The sequence below is a fragment of the Mesocricetus auratus genome, unplaced genomic scaffold, assembly GCF_017639785.1.
Source record: "Mesocricetus auratus isolate SY011 unplaced genomic scaffold, BCM_Maur_2.0 Super-Scaffold_6730, whole genome shotgun sequence".
Lineage (NCBI taxonomy): Eukaryota > Metazoa > Chordata > Mammalia > Rodentia > Cricetidae > Mesocricetus > Mesocricetus auratus.
In genome coordinates, this window is record NW_024429184.1 from 75433517 (window position 1) to 75447615 (window position 14099).

Consider the following 14099-nt stretch of genomic DNA (forward strand, 5'->3'; position numbering starts at 1 on the left):
TAATGTCTTACATGTTATTAAACTATTTAACGTCAGTTGCAGGGCAGCATAGTGAAGTAGCTCGTGAGGACTTATTCAGAGATTTTTATGACTTGAGAAAGGGATTGGAAGTAGTGGGAACACAAAAGCTGTTTGGTGTTTGTTAGAAAACAAAATATTGATGTTGAGCCATAGTTAGAAGCTTCAGGGATAGATATTCCTCTAGAATTCTCTAAAACCACCATAATGAAGAACATTGTCTTAAAGTGGAACAACAAATATCAGCTGGGAACTAGCCTGCTGCCATGGGCCAGCAGCTACTGTGTCTGACTCTGGGGAAACAGCCATAAAAAGCAAGGTCCTGTGTTCTTGGAAATTCCATTCTATCAGAAATGTCTATGGGGTGACTTAACTGAACACTTGAAAAAACACAAGTTTTAAAAGAATCATCATAGAGCTTGCTTTTGCTCTTATTCTTGTTATCTTATTTGTTGGGACCACCAGATCCCCAGCTATGTGATAATATCCATGATATGCAGGTCCTACACCTCTGTTCCCTCATGCACCAACCACCTAGGTGTATATGAGATATGTAGGAAAGGATGGGATCATCTGTAGTGATGTGAATGTCTAGCATCTGATTTCTGTCCTGACTGACTTTGCTGAAATCCTCTATAATGGCCTTTGTAGAACATCAAATCTTGGGGGTTCCTGACAGCAGGCTGACTCACTCTTTGTTCCCATGTTCCCAGAGAAGATGCTGCTCACTTTTTTTCAGATGGCCCCATATGTACCTTCCTCAGCCTTGACATTTTGTGATATGCTGAAAGTTTTTTCTGGATGTGTCTCAGACATGTTTTGAAGCTCCTTTGTTTCGATAAAGAGCCTTAGGTAGTCTATCCTCTCCGTGTTTATTTCCCATGTCCTTGATGTGATCAATAGAAATGGTTAGAGCTTCAGAGGGAGGGAGGGAGGGAAGAGGCACAGGAAGGGATGATTGGGGAAAGCATGGCCATGCTTTGCTGCATGGCATTTGAAAGCAACTGAGGTCTCCATGATTTAAATTACTTACCCAAGGACAGCGACTCAGCAGCTAACCAGCTTCCTCTTTTGTCACCGTGGTACATCTTGGGGCAAAGGAACCTCTTGGGAAAGGGATACTGATGACAAAGGAACCTTTTGGGAAAGGGATACTGATGACAAAGATTTGGAGCAAGCATGCACAGAAACTGGGGTAGAGAAAGTGAAGGAGCTCAGCCCCACCTTATTTCCTTCCTTCTGGCTTTGAAGGTCTCAGGCTATTTACAACAGACCCTTGTAGGATGCCTGAAGGCTGTGCCACTCAGTGCCAGTCCCATAGCCATCACTGGACCACTGGGGATGTGACTGTGGCTTGGGACATGAGCCCGCTTGTTCGCTTACTCACAGTGAAAAGAGTTTTGAAATGAGTTCTGAATAGACAGCATTTTCTTTGTGTGATTGGTAAATAATACAGAGCAAAGTTAGCAAGTTGCAGGCTTCTGCTTTCTGACTCTGTGAAACCTTTTTGTGGGGAGAAGGGCAGGATGTTTCTCACAGAATGTGACCTCACGGGAATACAGGAGGTAAGGAGCAAAATCTCGATCTGAAATAACAAATGTGGCTCTTAAGTAAAGCTACAAGAGGAGAGAAGGTTTCTGGCACTATAGTACGCAAAAAACCAACACCTGTTAGGACTGTGCAAGGTGCCAGTCCTAGTGGTTTGTCTTTGTTTACACCTGATATGAGAAAAAAAGAATGGACTTTCGTATCATAATTTAACATTTTTTCTTTTAGAAAGTAATGAGGTATCTGAATGGATCATCATGGAGAAACCCTAAGAGAAATAGCATCAGAACATTTTGGAACATATCCAAGAAAAGATATCTCTCCACATACCTATAGAAATCTACCAGGTACAGGTAAGGACAAATATTGTCAGAGGTAGATTGTAGTTACTTGATTGCATTCTGGCTTGGACTTTGGAAGAAAACAAACAGTACTGGGGTGGGACTGGGAAGATTGAACTGTGTTATTCCTCTCTTGCAAGTATGGGGATGGTAGTCCTGTGTCAAGTGTGACTGTTGGTAGTCACCAGGAGCTGCTGTTACTAATGGCCTGCTGTGAAGGAGTAGAGGACATGTGATGTGATTATAGGGGACACTTGAAGACTATTAGATTCTACAAGCCCTTCTGTAAAGTGTCTGTGTGTTTATATTACAAATGCTACTTGTGCAGTATGGATTTGTACTGGGACTGACTCATTTTCTATTTGGAATTTTCCTTTAGAAAATCACTTTTCAATGGTGCTCAGATAAGAAATACATCTGTTGCTTACATATAATAAGCATCAAATATGCAGCTAAGTTGAATACTTGAGCGGTTGTTTGTTGCTATAAGAGACCTGCAACATATGTATGCTGTATGTCTCTTTACTGGAACACAGGCAACAAAATATGAATTTTCTTCCCTTGTGAAATATAATTTATTCTTAATGTCAAGCTTACTTGGGTTTCTAAAAAAATGAGCATCGTTTTAGAACTCTCAAATGGGTAATTTGACAGATGTTCACAGGGACAAAGATTTCATTGGTCACTCTGTGGTACTTAAGACTCTGAATGTGTTCCTTAAAACAAAGCTTAGGAACACTTATTTGTTGCAATTTTGGGTATGTAACACCAGCATTGTAAGATTTCTCCTTTTGTGGTGTTGGTTCTCTGGACTGTGCCAGGTCTCTCTCAGGACTGATGAAGCTAGGCAGCTCTAAGCAGACAGGAGGGGATAGGAGGCCCAGGCTCACAGCAGATGTCTCCACAGAAAAGATTTTCTCCTTTCCAATTGCATACCACCGAGAGCCTTGGTCTTTCCAACATCCATATAAACTGATGTCAGATTAATTGACTGGGTCCCTCACGTCAACTCAAATGAACTACATAGAAAAAAAGTGATTCTCCTGTAGCCCTTGTTTATGCAACTGGTAAAGAATGGTGATTGTTGTGGAAAATTAGTCCCACCTTAAGTAACTTCCTAGTCACATGCTGACTTTGGTTAAAGCCAAGTTTCTTAGGTGACACGTCATCCTTAGTTTGTAACTGATTGTCTTCTGAAAAAGTAGCCTCTCCATATCTAAGATCCCAAACTGAGAAAGCTTTCCTCTAATTCTTTACATTTTAAAAATGTAAATACAGTTTTAAAATGTGAAATTTTAATTTTAAAAATGTCAAATGCTGTCCTCCACGATTATGTGGAAGAAGGGAGCAGGGCCGCTCTTAAATGGCACTGTTGATGAATAGGGTGGAGATGCAGAGTATTTTGCATGAATTATTTATACCAGCAGAGGGCAGCTCAGAGCAATAAAACTCTGAAAAGTTTCCAACCAGGAAAAAAAAAAGAAACAAAAGCAAACAAATCAAAATCTGCAGAGAAAAATATTTGCTTAAAAGCTGCCCTTTCAGAGGGTGCCTTCGTGGAAACTGCAGATCTCTAAAGTAACAAAGTGATGAGCATGATGGTCCCTAAGTGAAGATGTTGAGGTGCAGAGGACATAAAGAATTCCCCGAGGTCCCTGAGATGCTTGCACTTTGACTTTTCTTTTCTTCTTCTACTGGGTATGGAGCCTAGAATCTTGCATGTGCAGTGCTCTAATATTGAGCTGTACCCCTGAGGAATTGCGTTTTGATTTTTCTTTTATATATTCAAAAGTGTATATGAATCTAGTACCAGTAAGGTGTGTAAGTCCTTATCATGCAGCTTTTTAGGGCTATTTGTTTTTGAAAAAAATTCATAGAGGAATCTCTTCTCATAATATATTTTGGGGCAAAATGTATATTAGGGAGTTTCTCCCTTCACAGCCAAAAATGATAACTCATTGTTCTATTTAATTTTTTCTCATCAGAATTGCTAGAGCAAACATTTGTTGTTATTCTGAATCAAGACACATTTAGTGCTTAACTTTGGTACATACATTTTTATACTGGAAATCTGAAAAGAAATTACACTAGTCTACACACTAGACTTTAACAGCATCACAAAGACCACAGGGAAATGTTCTATATGAACACTGTGTTTTGTTGTAAGGTGTTACAAACTCCTGGGTTTAAGAAATGTTTAAGAAATTGAAATGCCTTTACACTGAGTCTTATTCTGTATGTTAACAGTTAGCTTTTAGTATTAGCACTCTTTTAGGGCAATTAAGAGATTATGTAGTTTTTTTCTCCTTTCAGAATTTCAGTTCTGAGAATGTGACACATCGAGAACCTTTCACACCATTTGCTTGCTTGCTTTTACCTTCTACATAACTTTGGCTCATATTGACTTAAGATATTTGACATATCAAATATTGCTGCTTTCAGAGGTTTCCCAGGCAACTGTAACAATTCATCCCACTTTCATCAGAAGTGCCCTTGAACTCTCCTCCCATTTTCTCTCTATTTTGTAACATGTGCTAAAGGAAAAAGACCAGAGACTTCAGGTCCTAGGTTACTATGGATAGTTTGGTGAGGAGAAGTGTTAGTTTCATGTAAATTACTTACTAGATTGATGAGTCTTCAGTTTTCTGGCTCCCTCCTCTTTGTTGGAAAAAGGGGTCTCCATGTTCAGAGTTGGGTTTGGTCCTTACAGTTTCTAGGCTGCCACTGGAGTGTTGAGTCCATAACTTGTACCTTAGGTCTTTACAGTGCTGGATTGGAGCTGAACTGACTAGGGCAATGAGGGAATGAGGAAAGACAAACAGACACCAACTGGTACAGGAAAGCTAGACTAGAATCAGGTGGCCTGTGTCCTGATAGACACTCAGTAGCAGCCAGAAAACTCAGCAAGTTTATTATGTAAACAGTGAGCAAAGAGGCAGGTTTTCTGTACATAACTGGATGAGGAGGCGGAGTACTACATACAGTTGAACAAGGGAGCAAGTTGAGCTAATTTTGGTAGCAAGAGTAATAGCTCCTCTGTGGAGGAGCAGTTTCAGGCTGTAAACATTGGGAGGAAGGAGGAAGAAACTATAGTTGAATTTTCATGCACATACTGTTGACATCATACTTGGACCAGTGGAAAGCTTCGTTATTCTCATGGGTCTGAACCCATGAGGTGGTTACCATGGCTGTGTTCATGTCAAACAATGTACACTCAGAACTTCATCTGCTCCCCTCATTGGGCTAGAGCTCTCTGGCCTGCAAGGGATTGTTCCCCCCACATTTCTGAGTAATGTCTCCCTGTGTGCTTGGCTGTCTCTCATATGGTAATGCATGAGTTTCAGATTTCATTTTTGTGTAGTTCATTACAAAACAGCAGGAGAGGTTTTTTGGTTTGTTTGTTTGCTTTTTAATTGCTACCTAGAAGGTTATTTTTAAAACATTTTTAACATTATTTTTAGAAACACTTATTTACATATCCATCCCCCCATTCCCTCACCTTCTCATCCTCCCATGCTTCCCACCAACCCCTCAACCCACCCACCACCCGCTCTCCAGGGATACTGAGACCCTCCATAGGGTGTCATTAAAGTCCATCACATCATTTGGAGGAGGGCCCAGAACCTCCTTTCCATATCTGGGCTGCAATAGTATCCCTCCTTAGTGAAAGGGCTCCCAAAGTCCATTTGTGACCGAGGAATAAACCCTGGCTCCACAGTTAAAGGTTCCACAGACTGCCTTGGCATCCTAGCTGGTACCCACATTCAGAGGGCTTGGTTTGGTCCAATATTGGCTTCCCTGCTTTATAACTGGGGTCTGTGTGCTCCCATTAGGTCAGGCCCACTGTTTCTGCAGGTATCTCCAGTTCCGTCTTGGTTCATTTGGTCATCTCTCCTCCCTCTCCACAACTGGATTCCTGGAGTATGACTCAGTGCTCAGCTATGGGTGCCTGTTTCTGCTTCGGTCAGCTACTGTGTCAAGGCTTTAGGAATGGTAACCAAGGTAGTCATCAGTCTCATTGTAGGGGAAGGGCATCAAAGGCAGCCTTTCCGCCACTGCCTAGCTTCTTAGTTTGGGTGGTCCTTGTAGCTCCCCCACCATTTTCTCTGTTCCAGACCTCTCTCCAAACTATACTGGCTCCCTTTATCCCATTTTTCTCAGATGAAAACATTGTAATCACCTCCTTAAGAGTTCTTAAAGGTCTACTACCCAACGCCCCATAGATTGCCTAGGCCTCCTCACTGACACCCACATTCAGGGGTCTGGATCAGTCCCATGATGGATTTCCAGCCATCAGTCTGGGGTTCAAAGCTCCCCCTTGTTCAGGTCAGCTGTTTCTATGGATTAAACAAGCCCAGTCTTGACCCCTATGCTCATCAGTCCTCTCTCTCTGTCACTGGGTTCCTCAGTGTTTAGCTGTGGGTGTCTGCCTCTGCTTCCATCAGTCATTGTTTGAAGGTTCTGGGATTGTAGGATGGCACTCCTCTGATCCATGTCTAAAGTCCTTATATGAGTGAGTACATACCATGTTTGTCTTTTTGTGACTGGGTTACCTCACTCTAGATGGTTTCTTCTAGTGCTGTCCATTGCCTGCAAATTTCAAGATTCTATTGTTTTTTCCGCTGAATAGTACTCCATACCACATTTTCTCTACCCACTCTTCAGTTGAGGGGCATCTAGATTGCTTCCAGGTTCTGGCTATTACAAATAATGCTGCTATGAACATAGTGGAACAGAAGTCCTTGTTGTATGAATGTGCATCTTTTGGGTATATGCCTAAGAGTGGAATTGCTGGGTCTTGTGGTAGTCTGATTCCCTCCTTGGCATACAAATGGACTTTGGGTGCCCATCCTACAATGTGAGGTGCACTCTCACCCTGAACTCTTGGGGAAGGGTCTAGGCCCTGCCCTGTATGAAATGACAGACTATGGACACCCTCATGGAGGGCCTCACCCTCCCTGGGGGAATGAGGGGATAATGGGGGGGGGGGACAATGAGGGGGGTTGGGAGGAGGGCATGGGAGGAGGGGAGGGAAAGGGAGAGGGACCTGGAACTGACTTGTGAAGCAACCTTGTTTCTTATCTAAATTTAAACTGGAAAATAAAATAAAATAAAAAATAAATAAAATTAAAATAAAAAATGATATTTAAAAAAAAGAAAAAAGAGAGAGAGAGAGAGAGAGAAAAACAAAGAGTTCCTAAAGTTGAGAGGGAAGAAGTTTGAATCAGTGATCATGTAGTAGTAGTAGTTGTTGCTGCTGCTCGGCCTCCTTCTTCCACTGAGTATATTGCGTTTTCTTTAAAATAAGAGATTTCATCTCATCGAAAGGAACAGTACAACTTAACCCTCATTTTTTCTAGTTTCATTTACTTTAGCGCTTGCCTTTCAAGTTGGTTGTATAGTCCCCATACTAGTATATTTAATCTTCATATCCCACAGTGAAACTCATTAGTGGAAAAGATTGCTCTTCCAAGGCCAGACTTCTGTAGAAGTCTCCCAGTCAGTCTTACCTTGAATCCAAGTTTAGAGAACTGTCCTGATCAATGATGCATTATCTGGATTCTGTCTGAAAGTATAGCAACTCTTGTTTTTCTCCTCCTTCATCCTTACCACCCTTTCTCCTATATTTGCTATATTTTGTATATTTATGGCTCCTTAAACATTCCATTCAACAATTTCTAAGCGAATTTTTGTAAATCTTTTTAATAAGGCCCCTTCTCTGTGTCCTTTGAAAGCACATATGATACATGACATGTACTAACAGTCCTTGGCTTGTTGAAATCAACATAGATAAATAGACTTATAGTAGGAAATGGAGTTTTCAGGATGTGAAATAATCAATTTGAATAAATATTTGCTATTTGTTTTCATAAAAGTTTTAATCCTAAAAGAGACCTCTGATGAGAAAAGGGATCTAGCAGGATCAGTGAGACAGGTGGTGTGAGTCATAGTGCTGCTTTAATTGAAAGGATGCTGGCAGAGACTGAACAACACATAGGTACTTTTAGAATTGCTTAAGCTGGAATCCAGCTGGAAAGTTCTTAATCAGATGGATGTGTTTTGACCATTTATAATCTATTTGTGCATTCAGAGCATTGATGTTAAGTTTTGATATAGAAGTCACAGCTTAAAACCCTCAAAAGAGGTGTATGACTCCTGATATGTGGACAGTTATTCCTGATCCAGAGGATTTTGTGCAAAGCTAATTTGTATAATAGAGAATCAGTCTTTCACTGTAGCGTTTTGCTATCATGTTTCAATAACTGAATGAACATTCTGAATTAATAAGCATAACGTTTGTGTAAGCTAAAGACTAGTCTCAGCTCTGCATTCATTGACGGGAGCCTTAAGCAAATGCTTTTTTCATCAGCTTGTTCAAAAAGCATAAACACCATCCTGAGCTTGTTCCAGGCAGGAACATTAGACTGGTTAACACAGTAACTGGCTCTGAGCAAAGTGACCTGAAGTTATGGCTGCATGCTATTTTCAGCGCTTGGGAGAATTGGAAGGACTTATTTTCTTTTTTATATGTAGATATTTATACTTTTTGTCTTACAGAAAAGGTTTGAGCATTAAAGACAATCAGGAGGATTTGCAATTTGTTTCTTATTTAAGACTTTGGTTAAAACTGTACTAGACAGTTGGTATTTGTTATTTGAAGAAAACATCTAGAAGTGGTAGGAATATCCAAGGAGAGTTATTTATGAACTTGTGTGTACAGCAGGCGGGGGAAGGGCATGACTCACTGTCTTTCTCCACTGTTCTGCATTGTCTCTTGTCCCCTTCTGAGTTTTCAGTCGACCTCTTTTACTTTCAGATGAACTTTTTTCTTTTTAGTTTCTATGTAGAGAATAAGCAATCATTACCTGCATCTGATTCATTCTGCTAACACGATGTCCCCCAGTTTCTTCCACTTTTTATTTTTTTGAGAATGATGCCCAGATGAATGTCCTCATATTTCACAGTAAACAGCAAATGGAGCCAGTCCAGGCTAGGATTCAGAAAAAAATGAAGGGAGGTTTTAAGTAGTTTTCAAGAGATGAGTGATTTGCAGAGTGGAGAGTGAGGACTAGATACTGGTTTGAAAACATTTCCTTCCATCTTTTTTAAAAATTCATTTTAACATGCCAACCACAGTTCCTCCTCCCTCTGCTTCTTCCACTCTCTCCCACTCCCCAAGCCACCTCCACCCACTCCTCAGAAAGGGTAAGGCCTCCAATAGAGAGTCAACAAAGCCTGGCACATTCAGTTGAGACAAGCTCCCCCCCTTCCCGCATCAAGGTTGAGCAAGGTAACCTGCCATAGGGAATAGGTTCCAAAATGCCAGTTCATGTACCAGAAATAGGTCCTGGTCCCACGGCCAGGGGTTCTACAAACAGACCAGGCTACACAACTGTCACCCAAATGCAGAGGGCCTAGTTAATAGGCTCAACTGTCTCTGTCTGCTTGCATCCCCTTCCATCCAGGTGACATTACAGTAAATTCTTCATTGTTACAGTTTCCCAAAGGAATTCATTGTTTTTCTTTTAGAGAGGAAAAGGAACAGGGAGGGATATACAACACAGAATTGGTAGGCCTTTTTTAAGGAGGTGGCTATGGAGAATGGGAGACACTGGGTTGGAAGCTCTCTGTGTACTAAGAAGAGACCAGAGGCCGTGGGAGAGCAAACTGATGCCTCTGTGATACTTTGCTAGAGAGCGCTAAAGATGGGAATGGATGTTGCGGAGGATTTGTGAGCAGGAGCATATGATGACTATGTTTAGGTTCTGTTGCTGGTAGCCTGTTTTTTAGAGTAGGGAGAGAGAACTGAATATGTAGCTGTGGGCAGAGCTATGTGTTACGTCGTCCAAGAGTTTCAGTAAATATTTCCTAACATTTTTTACTTCTATTAAATGTGCACAGTGAACACCCTGTTGTGTGTGATTTTGTGTTTGTTAAGGGGAACACATCTCTGGTTTTCATAGAATCAGTAGAAAATGAGATTGCTGCATCTTGTCAGAGACTGTGGCTGCATCATGATGCCACTCCACATGCTGCACATCCTCCTTTGTCCACTAGAGGCCACCAGCCTGCAACATGGTTCTAGATAGCATTGATCACGTTCTCCAGGAAAACAGTGGATACATGACTAACATTTTCTGTCACAAATCAATAGAATCAGTTTTAAGAGGTGACTGCTTTACATGTAGGGAAGTGAACAGAAAGAGGGTCCGTACTTACAGAGAATTTTGAAATCCAGAGTTAATCTACATTGGAATATAGTTATTAAATTAAGGTCATTAATGTCACGTTGGTATTTTCCCGTGTTTTTCTGGGTTCTCTCATCTTAGTTCTTGGCAGGTGTTTTTCTCACTAGCTTTATGCCACATGCTCATCTTTCCCAGCAGAGTGAATTGATCAATTCCACCAATAACCTGCCCTTGACCACCATCATCTACTTTATGACTGGCATTAACAGTTTTGTCAGTTACTTTTCTATTGTCTTAAAACACTATGACAAAGGGAGCTGATAAAAGAGATTATTTTAAGTTTGTGGTTTCAGAGGGATAAGAGTCCCTTATTATGGCAGAGAAACATGACTTAAGGCAGGTGTGACAACTGGAGTAGCTGAAGGCTCATCTATCAAACTGTAAGTGGTGAACTTGGAATAGTCCAAATCTTTAAACTCTCAAAACCTGCCCCAATGGCATACTTCCTCCAGCAAGGCTATACCTCCTAAGGGTTCTGAATCTAGAGACCAAGCATTCAGCTGCAGATATCTCATTCAAACTACCACATTATACTGCCCATGGCCACATCATAATGCAAAGTGCATTTAGTCCAACTTTAAAAGTCCCTATAGTCATTGAGTCATTGAAAGTTTTATAGCTGGGTGAATGAGTGTATACTATTTTCTGGTAGTATAGAGTACTTTCCATTACCATGAACACTAGTCAGTAGGGACGAAGGCTCTAGATAGGTACCACATCGACTTCTTTGTTCAGTGAGTTGTGTAGGTGTTGCCTTTGGCAATAGGACCTTACTATCAGTATGTAGACAGCAGCTAATAGCTTTGGTAATAGCCAAGGTAGTTTAGGGTTTCTGTAGGGTCCCTTTGGCTAATGGCCCAACTAGATGTAATACATTCCTGGTACTAGAGGGTTTATTTAGTGGCAAAGATATCTATTTGGGGTTTTGACTCCCCTGTTATTTATTTCATTTAGATTGCTTTTATATATGTATATATTATATATGTATGTATATATATATATATATATTTCAGTAGGTTTCTATACCAAATAGCCCTAATTTTATCTACTCCTCTCCATATTCCCTCCTTTCCCTTCAGTTCTCTCCCCCTCATTGTGTGATCCTCCTGTTCCCATCAATCCTACTTAAGAGAGACCCTCTTGTCCCCCTCAGTCCCTTACTCTATACCTAAACTCTCTGGTTATATGAATTGTAGCCTGCTTATCAATGACCTAATAGCCAGTATCCACATGTAAGTGAATGCATACAGTACTTGTCTCTTTGGGTCTAGGTGACTTTACTGGGATTTTTTTCCCTAGCTGCATCCATTCACCTGTGAATTTAATGATTTCATTTTTTTTAAACAACTGAATAATGGTCCACTGTGTAAATGTACCACATTTTCTTTATCTTTTCATCCCTGAGGGACATCTAGGCTGTTTTCAGTTCCTGGTTATTCTGAACAGAGCAGCACTGAGCATGGTGAATGCATGTCTTTATAGTAGGATATAGAGTTTGTTGGGTATAAGCCCAAGATGGGGTAGCTGCATCTTGATGTAGATATATCCCAATTTCCCGAGGAACTGCTACAATGATTTTCATAAGGACAGTACAAGTTTGCATTCCCACCACCTATTGATGAGTGTTCCCATTACCTGACATCCTTGCCAGCATGAGATGTCATTTGTTTTACTGATCTTGGCCACTTTGCCTGATACAAAATCTCAAAGTAGCTTTGACTTGCATTTCCCTGAGGATTAAAGATGTTGAACATCTCTTTAAATGCTTCTTAGACATTTGTGTTTACTCTTTTGTGAGTTCTCTGTTTAAATCTATACCCCATTTTAAAATTGGATTATTTGGCTTCTTGGTGTACAGTTTTTGAGGGAGTGTATTTTATATATTAGCCCTCTGACTTATGTGTAGTTAGTAAAAATCTTTTTCCATTCTTTAGCCTGCCGCTTTGTTTGAATGATGGTACCCTTTGTATTCTTAGTTTCACCAGGATTTTATCATTAGGGTTGTTGGATTTTGTCAGACTTTTTTTTCATTTAAATGATGATCATGATTTATCATTTAATGATTTAGATGATCATGCGGTTTAGTTTGCTTATATGTTGGATTCTATTTATTGATTTATGTTTGTTGAACAATCCCTATTTCATTGAGATGAAGCCTACTTGACCATAATAGATGGTATTTTTATGTGTTCTTACATTCAGCTGGCGAGTATTTTACTGAAAAATTTTGCATCTATGTTCATTTAGGGAACTTGGCTTGTAATTTTCTTTCTTTATTGTGTCTTTTTGTGGTTTATGTATCAGAGTAGCTGTAGCCTCATAAAATGAATTAAACAGTGTGCCTTCTGTTTCTGTTTTTCCCTAATCATTTGAGGAGTATTGGTGTTGATTTTCATTAGAATGTTTGGTAGAATTCTGCACTCAGTCCATGTGACCATGGGCTTTTTTGGGGTCAGAGACTTTTAATTAATGCTTATATTTTACTAGGAGTTATTATAGGTTATTATAGGTCTGCTTGAATTGCTTATTGGATCTTAATTTAACTTTGGTAGGTGATGGATATCAAGAAATTTATCCATTTTATGTTTTATAATTTGTACAGATTTTTAAAGTCTCTGCATTTCCTCAGTGTCTATTTTTAGTGTCCCCCTTTTCATCTCTAATTTTGCTAATTTGTATCTTTTCTCTCCGTATTTTAATTAATTTGAATAAGGGTTTGTCAATCTTATTAAATTTTTTCACAGAACCAACTCTTCATTTCATTGATTCTTTGTAATTTTTTGTTTTATTTTATTGATTTCAGTTCTGAGTTTGATTATTTCTCACCTAATTCTCCTCCTTTTGGATGTTACTTTTATTTTGGTTCTAGAGCTTTCAGATGTGCCCAGAAGTTCCTAATTTAAGATCTAATATTTTATGTAGGCACTTGATGCTATGATAGTCTCTTAAAACTGCCTTCCTTATATCCCACAGGTTTGAGTATGTTGTGTTTCCATTTCATTCAATTCTAAATTTTTAAAAAAATTTTCTTAGTTTTTGTCTTTACCAATTTTTCATTCAGTTTGCAAGAGTTTGTAAGGTTTATGTTGTTGACATCCAGCTTTAATCTGTGGTGTCAGTTAGGATGCAGAATATTATTTCATTTTTTTCTATCTGTTGAGACTTTCTCTGTATGCAAGTCATGTTTCTGTTTTGGAGAAGTTCTCTGAGGTGCTCACAAGAAGGTATATTCTTTTGTGTTTGTGTGAAATGTTCTGTAAATATCAGTTAGCTCCAGCATTTCTCTGTTTAATTTTTGTATAGATGACCTGTCCATTTGTGAGAGTGGGCTATTGAAGTCTTCCACTATCATTATGTGAAGGTCAATAAGTTATTTAAGCTGTAGTAGTGTTTCTTTTATGAACTTGGGTGCTCTTGCATAAATGTTTAGAATTGAAATACCATCTTGGTGGATATTTTCTTTGATGAGTATGTGTGTCCTTACCTATCTATCCAGTTCATTTTTGTTTAAAGTCTCTTTTGTCAAATACTATTATTAGTTTGGTTCTTGTGTCTATTTGCTTGGAATATCCTTTTCTATCATTTATCCTGGGGTTAGGTCTATTCTTGATTAAGATTTTTGTTTTTGGAAAAAGCAGAAAGATGGACCCTGTTTTTGAGAGATCCAATCTGTCAGTCTGAAGGGAATGAGTTGAGATCATTGATTTTGAGAGCTATCACGAGCAGTGTTTGTTGATTCTTGTTATTTTGTTGTACTGGTCTGATATTATTTATTCCTTGCTTTTTTGTTGTTGTTGTTTGTGTGTGTGTGTGTGTGTGGTGTGTGTGGTGTTGTGTGGTTAACCACTTGAGGTTGGAGTTTTCCTTCTAGCACATTCTGTAGATCTTAAATTTTATTTTAATGTGGAATTTTTCTTTATTTTTGTGATTGAACTTTCTGTTG

General features: G+C 39.5%; 1 protein-coding gene across 1 annotated transcript in view; it reads left to right on the forward strand.

Annotated features, from left to right (window-relative positions):
* The first annotated feature begins 1849 nt into the window (after nucleotides 1–1849).
* Nucleotides 1850–14099, forward strand: part of St18 (ST18 C2H2C-type zinc finger transcription factor) — a 310888-nt gene continuing 298638 nt past the window's right edge. Inside the window, exon 1 of the mRNA XM_021223291.2 lies at nucleotides 1850–1919. The gene's annotated coding sequence lies outside the window, so the exon portion shown is untranslated. The remainder of the gene's footprint in view (nucleotides 1920–14099) is intronic.